Below are 6,000 nucleotides of genomic sequence, written 5' to 3' on the forward strand. Positions count from 1 at the left end.
AGGAACAGGAAATTAGATTGTGTTTCGATTTTGTATAGCAGTATGTGTCATTGTTGCGGTTTATGGGTATGTGGTTGGTAGAATGCACCTTGTGAACCTGAAAAGTGGGGATGCGTTCCCCTGTAACTGATCATTTAGAACAGGTGCATTTGGGGATTTTCAGCTAAATGTCTGTTTACCTGAAGTGCTTCTGACAGCCTTAATCTTCCTTTGTTGGCTATACGTAGTACCTGCGCGTGGACTTAATATTTGTGTCCTTCCCTCAGCGCGTGTTCGGCAAAGGTTGCGTTCGTGTTCAGTCAGCCTGGTTGTTATGGCCCTGCTGTCTGATCAATATACAGTTTGTTGCTGTCATTGCAAGTAATTTTGTAAACTCCACAGCGACTTAATAAATCCTATTGAACAACAAGGACAATATACCGGGTGTTCAGAAAGTAACTATGCAGTGGCATGTTGTGGTGTGCTAAGTAATGGCTGATACGGTTGTCAATTATTAATGCAACATTTTCCATTGTTTAACATATTTCAACCACATTTGACCAGGTATTTGTATTTTTTCGCAGGTCTGGTTTGACTGAAGACCAACGTCTTGTGTGACATCATTGTGATCCAGGTCATCATGCTGACGGTTGAATAAAGAGTTTTTCTTGTGGAGCATGTGTTCCGCAATGGAGACAATTTTACCTCAGCAGTTCCCAGGGGTGAACATGCAATGCTATACGGAACCTTATCACCAAGTTTCGAGATACCGGAAGCGTTCATAATGCTCCAAAGTTAGGCAGGTCATTCACATCCACATCCGAAGAGAGGTGGTGGAGGTGCAAGACTTGATGCTGCAAAGTCCAAGGAAATCGGTTAGGCGACTAGCTCAGCAGGCCCACGTGTCCTTGGGTGCCGCTCACAAGATTGTCCGTTCATGTATCCGTACAAAATGTCGGTCGTGCATAAACTGAGAGACACCGATCGCCCGGCGCGTGTGAACTTCTGCAACTGGTTTCTGTTCTGCAGGACAATGGTGAGGGGATTCTTTACACAATGTTTTTCACTGATGAGGCATGGTTTCACTTCTCCGGTTACGGGAATAACGAGAATATTCGTAAGTTGAATACGGAGAATCAGCATGAATTTAAGATGTCCCCACTGCATGATCAAAATATTGGTGTTCGGTGCGCCCTGACTCGTAAACGCATCATTGGGCCGATCTTCTTTCAGAGACACCATAAATGCAGAACAGTATTGCACCTGCATTCTAGAGCCCTTCCTAGGTGAACTGAATGAGGACGAAATTAAGAATGCGTGGTTCCAACAGGATGGGGCGACTGCACATACCGCCTACAAGGCGATGAAAATTTTAAAGGACATCTTTGGTGATCGCATCACCTCTCGATGACTCTGGCCTCCGCGTTTACCCGACTTGGCTGCACCGAATTATTTTCTATGTGGTATGTTGAAGGGAAAGGCCTGTGAAGGCAATCCGCACACCATACAAGAACTCCAAGCTGCACTGACACGTCACATTCGGAACCGAGGCCAACGAGAAAGACAGGCCGTGGCGCGTACGTCACGAAGGTAGTCCTGAACTCGCTTGCTCGCTCAGCTCAACAGACAAAATGCTTTTCTAAACCTGTTAACTCGCAGCTGGGCGTGTAAGTACTAACGAGAATTGCATCTTCCACTGGAATCTGCTATTATGAAGTCTTACTAATTAACAGTACTACAGAAAAATTTAATTTAAGATCAATAATCGATATAAATGGTATAACGGCTTGTTTATAGCATTTAGTTCAAAAATGGTTCGAATGGCTATGAGCACTATGGGACTTAACTTCTGAGATCATCAGTCCCCTTGAACGTAGAACTACTTAAACCTAACTAACCTACGGAAATCACACACATCCATGCCCGAGGCAGGATTCGAACCTGTGACCGTAGCGGTCGCGCGGTTCCTGACTGTAGCGCCTAGAACCGCTCGGCCACCCCGGTCGGCTAACATTTAGTCTCTTCTGCTTAGCAGTACTCATTACATGCTGGAAGTGGTGCCTTATGTAACTGATAATCATTTCAGTATGATTTTATTTTATTGTACGCCAGTACAGCCGTAACAAATTATAAGTAGGCCCATGGACTTTCCATCATTATAGAACGAATTACAGTAAGATCCCGTAATAGCGGATTCAAGTAGAAGATTCAGTTTTCGTTTGTACGGACACGCCTAGTTACGAGTTAACAGGTGTAGAAACGTAGTTTGTCTGCTGATTTGAGCGAGTGAGCGAGTGCGGGACTACCTTCGTGACGTACGCGCGGCGGCCTGTCGTTCTCGTAGGCCTCGTTCGGAACATCACTTCGGATGTTCTGCCCAACGTCTTCAAGAACATGCAGAAACGTGTGCAATTGTGTTTTCAAGTTCAGGGGATCACTTCCGGCATCTCTTATAACTTCCATTACTTTAATACGGCGAATTATTAGCTGCAGAGTTACTTATTGAACACCCCGTACAGAGTTACTTATTGAACACCCTGTAGAGTGTACATTGTGCAAAGTGTAGTTTCAACGTAAAGAAACAAGCTTGATGCATAACACTCTAAGGAAGTGACTGTATCTTTGCTTATAGTTTTTGGCTATCTAAGATCCAGTGTCCCTTTCACTCGCCAGTCAGTTGTTTCCTGAAAATGGCCTAATAAGCCGAAAACTAGTTTGAAAGAAACAAAATCATCTGAACAAGCCGGCTGCGGTGGCGGAGCGGTTCTAGGCGCTTCAGTCCGGAACCGCGCAACTGCTAAGGTCGCAGGTTCGAATCCTGCCTCGGGCATGGATGTGTGTGATGTCCTTAGGTTAGCTAGGTTTAAGTAGTTCTAAGTTCTAGGGGACTGATGACCTCAGATGTTAAGTCCCATAGGGCTCAGAGTCATTTGTACCATCTGAACAAAAACAGTGTAGTTGTTATCCAGCCTTAAAAAAAAGAGAGAAATTTGCTTGCTGCTACTGTAGAACAGTAACTTGCTTAACATGAACGTGTACTATAAGTCCCTAAATTAATGACCGTCTCGGCGTTCGTGGCACACTGATTTTTACAGCGAGGTATGGCGCTTACCTGTGACTGGCGTGTCGCTGCGCTGTACGCAGGTGCGTGGTGCGTGTGTCAAGGAGCAGCGGAGCGGCTCATTCGGCGATGCGGTACGCGCGGCGGCGGCGGGGCGGCTGTTTGCCAGCTGCCAGCCGCCTTTGAGGCGGGATTACAGGTGGCGCTGCTGACGGCGCCGCTGACGCTGCAGGCCGGCTCGCCTGCTGAGCCGAGCCCGGCTGCTGACGTCGCGGGCCGCGCAATCAGCTTAACGCGCCGCGCCGCGCCGCACCGCGTCTCCTGGCGCACGCCTCCTCTTTACGCACGGAGTCGGCCGCACTGAGAGGGGAGTGGTCTCAACGCTTAACTCCGTGGGCAACTAATCTCAAAAATTAAAAGAATTCGTTAGCAACCGAAGATCGGTTCTAACGTGACACTCGTTTCCTACGCGAAACTATTACACGTGGTGTGTCGTTGTCTTCCTCTGGACTTACTCAGCCATACGAGGAACCTACAAGGAGAACGAAGATAAGAGTTTCTGCGTCTACATCCACATACGTACTCCACAAGCCAGCGCATGGTGCTTGGCGGAGGGTATCTTGCACCACCACTAGGCATTTCCTGTTCTGTTTCAATCGCAAACAGAGCGAGTGAAAACTTCTATCAATATGCCTCCGTCTCCTTCTTCTTCTTCTTCTTGCGGATCATCTATACTGGCGCCGAATCTCCGCCACCCGTCGCCATCGTCTTCTGTCTTTGCTTTTCTCAAGGTTCACATTCCTTGCTTCCATTGTCTCCTCCACAACGCCTTGCCATTTGCGCCGTGGGCGACCACTTTTCTTCCGCTGTGGTGGTATACATAGCAGCATCCTATGTGCCATCCCGTCTTCACCCTATTCACATGGCCAAACCCCGTTAGCTGGTTCTGTTGGACGTCGTCATAGATATCCCTATCCATTTTCATCCTTTGTTAGCCAACGTCATTTCTTATCCTATCCATCCTAGTTCAGCTTGAGCTTCAGTATATTGCTAAGCCCTTGTCTGTAATCTTATACATTCTCTACTTCGTTGTTTTTCTTATCTTTTTGTTCTACGGAACAGAGTTTATAGCCCTTGTTATAGCTCATCCTTTATTAATCCTACTAGTGGTTTCATCACTGCTTGTGCCCTCTTTAGTAAATAATACCCCAAGATATTTTGACTTTTACACAACTACTACTACTTCTCAAAATTACTAACAAATTGCCGCGCGAGATTAGCCGAGCGGTCTGAGGCGCTGCAGTCATGGACTGTGCGGCTGGTCGCGGCGGAGGGCATGTGTGTGTGTGTGTTTATCCTTAGGATAATTTGGGTTAAGTAGTGTGTAAGCTTAGGGACTGATGACCTTAGCAGTTAAGTCCCATAAGATTTCACACACATTTGAGCATTTACTAACAAACTGTATTCCTCTTTATCTTTCTTGTCACATGGCTTAGATTATCTTCATTTTTGGCTCGTACTATCTCGTCATCCGCAAAATAAAAGCTAAATATCTTGCCGTCTTCTACTGCCACTCCAATAACCTGGCATTTTCCAATCCAAATCTGCAGGATTGGTACTAGATACAGCTTAAAAAAGATCGGCGACAGCCCACACCCCTGCTGCAGACTCTTATTCACCTCGAATTCCTCTGCCCAACTGTTCCCAATCCTCACGCTCTCTGTGTCATTTTCATACAATACATGTGGCTCCGTACGAGTCCCAATTTCTCTTATCTTCATGGTTTTTACACGAAATATACTTTGGCTGCAATAGAATCGTTCTGCAGTCAGCTTCAAATGCCGGTTCTCTAAATTTTCTTAGTAGTGTTGCTCGAAGAGAACGTCGCCTCTCCTCCAGGGATGTACAGGGTGATTATAATTAAACTTTCAAACCGCTATAGAAGTAACACCACTGGTCATAATGATGTCAAAGTGCAACGGAATACTATCGAAGAAGGGAGAAAACGTATGGCAGAAGAAAAATAAATAGTTACAAAATGTAGTAATGGATGGCGCTGTCAGCATCATAATTTAGTAGTGGTCGACTGCAAATGACACATAAATCATACAACAATGCCTAAGGTGTACATTTGACGTTCAACAAACTGTACTACTCCGTGTGCAAGGGTGTACGGGTGTGATATTGTTAGTTACGTAAGCCGATCCACCACGGCAAGGTCATATCACATCGGATGGGAAAAATCGGGTTTTAATGGTCCTGAGACAAAAACCGCAAAAAAAGCATGAATCACAATGGTTTTTAATTGTCCTGAGGCCAAAAACCGCCTAAAAAGCATCAGTCAAAAACAAATCGGATTATTAATTTCCTTGTGACCGCCGCAAAACATGTTCAATATGCTGTTCACCGTTTTCTGCAACAGGTTGAAATCGAGAAACAGCATGATCCACAACTAATCGAAGTGTTTCCGGGGCCACGTTCAGAATGTGTTGCGCAATGCGTGCCTTCAATGCAGCTAAGTTTGCAATCGGAACACTGAGCACAACATCTTTCAGATAGCCCCACAGCCAGAAGTCATGCGGAATTAAGATCAGGTGATCTGGACGGCCAGGTTGTAGGGAAATGGTGGCTGATAATTATAGCATTTCCGAAATGACGGTTCAGTAGCTGCTTAACTGGATTTGTAATGTACGGAGGTGAGCCATCTTGCATAAAAATGATCCCATCCACACATCCACACATCCACGCTGTTGGAGAGTTGGAATGCATAGCGCTTACCAGCTAGGGTGCAGGTAACAGGACCGGAAGCACCTGTCTCTTAGGAAAAATATGGCCCTGTGATAAATGATGCCGTAAACCCGCACCACAGTCACCTTTTGAGGTTGAAGTGGTACTGATTGATTTGCCTGTGGATTTTCCGTTGCCAATATTCGAAAACTCTGTGTGTTGCCATATCCTTT

At 45.8% G+C, this 6,000-nt stretch overlaps 1 protein-coding gene across 1 annotated transcript in view; it reads right to left on the reverse strand.

The window, feature by feature from the left end:
• Window positions 1-3,223, reverse strand: part of LOC126188139 (uncharacterized) — a 102,123-nt gene extending 98,900 nt beyond the window's left edge. The window contains exon 1 of the mRNA XM_049929629.1: window positions 3,092-3,223. The gene's annotated coding sequence lies outside the window, so the exon portion shown is untranslated. The remainder of the gene's footprint in view (window positions 1-3,091) is intronic.
• Between the last annotated feature and the right edge of the window lie 2,777 nt (window positions 3,224-6,000).

The sequence above is a fragment of the Schistocerca cancellata genome, chromosome 5 (genome assembly GCF_023864275.1).
Source record: "Schistocerca cancellata isolate TAMUIC-IGC-003103 chromosome 5, iqSchCanc2.1, whole genome shotgun sequence".
Lineage (NCBI taxonomy): Eukaryota > Metazoa > Arthropoda > Insecta > Orthoptera > Acrididae > Schistocerca > Schistocerca cancellata.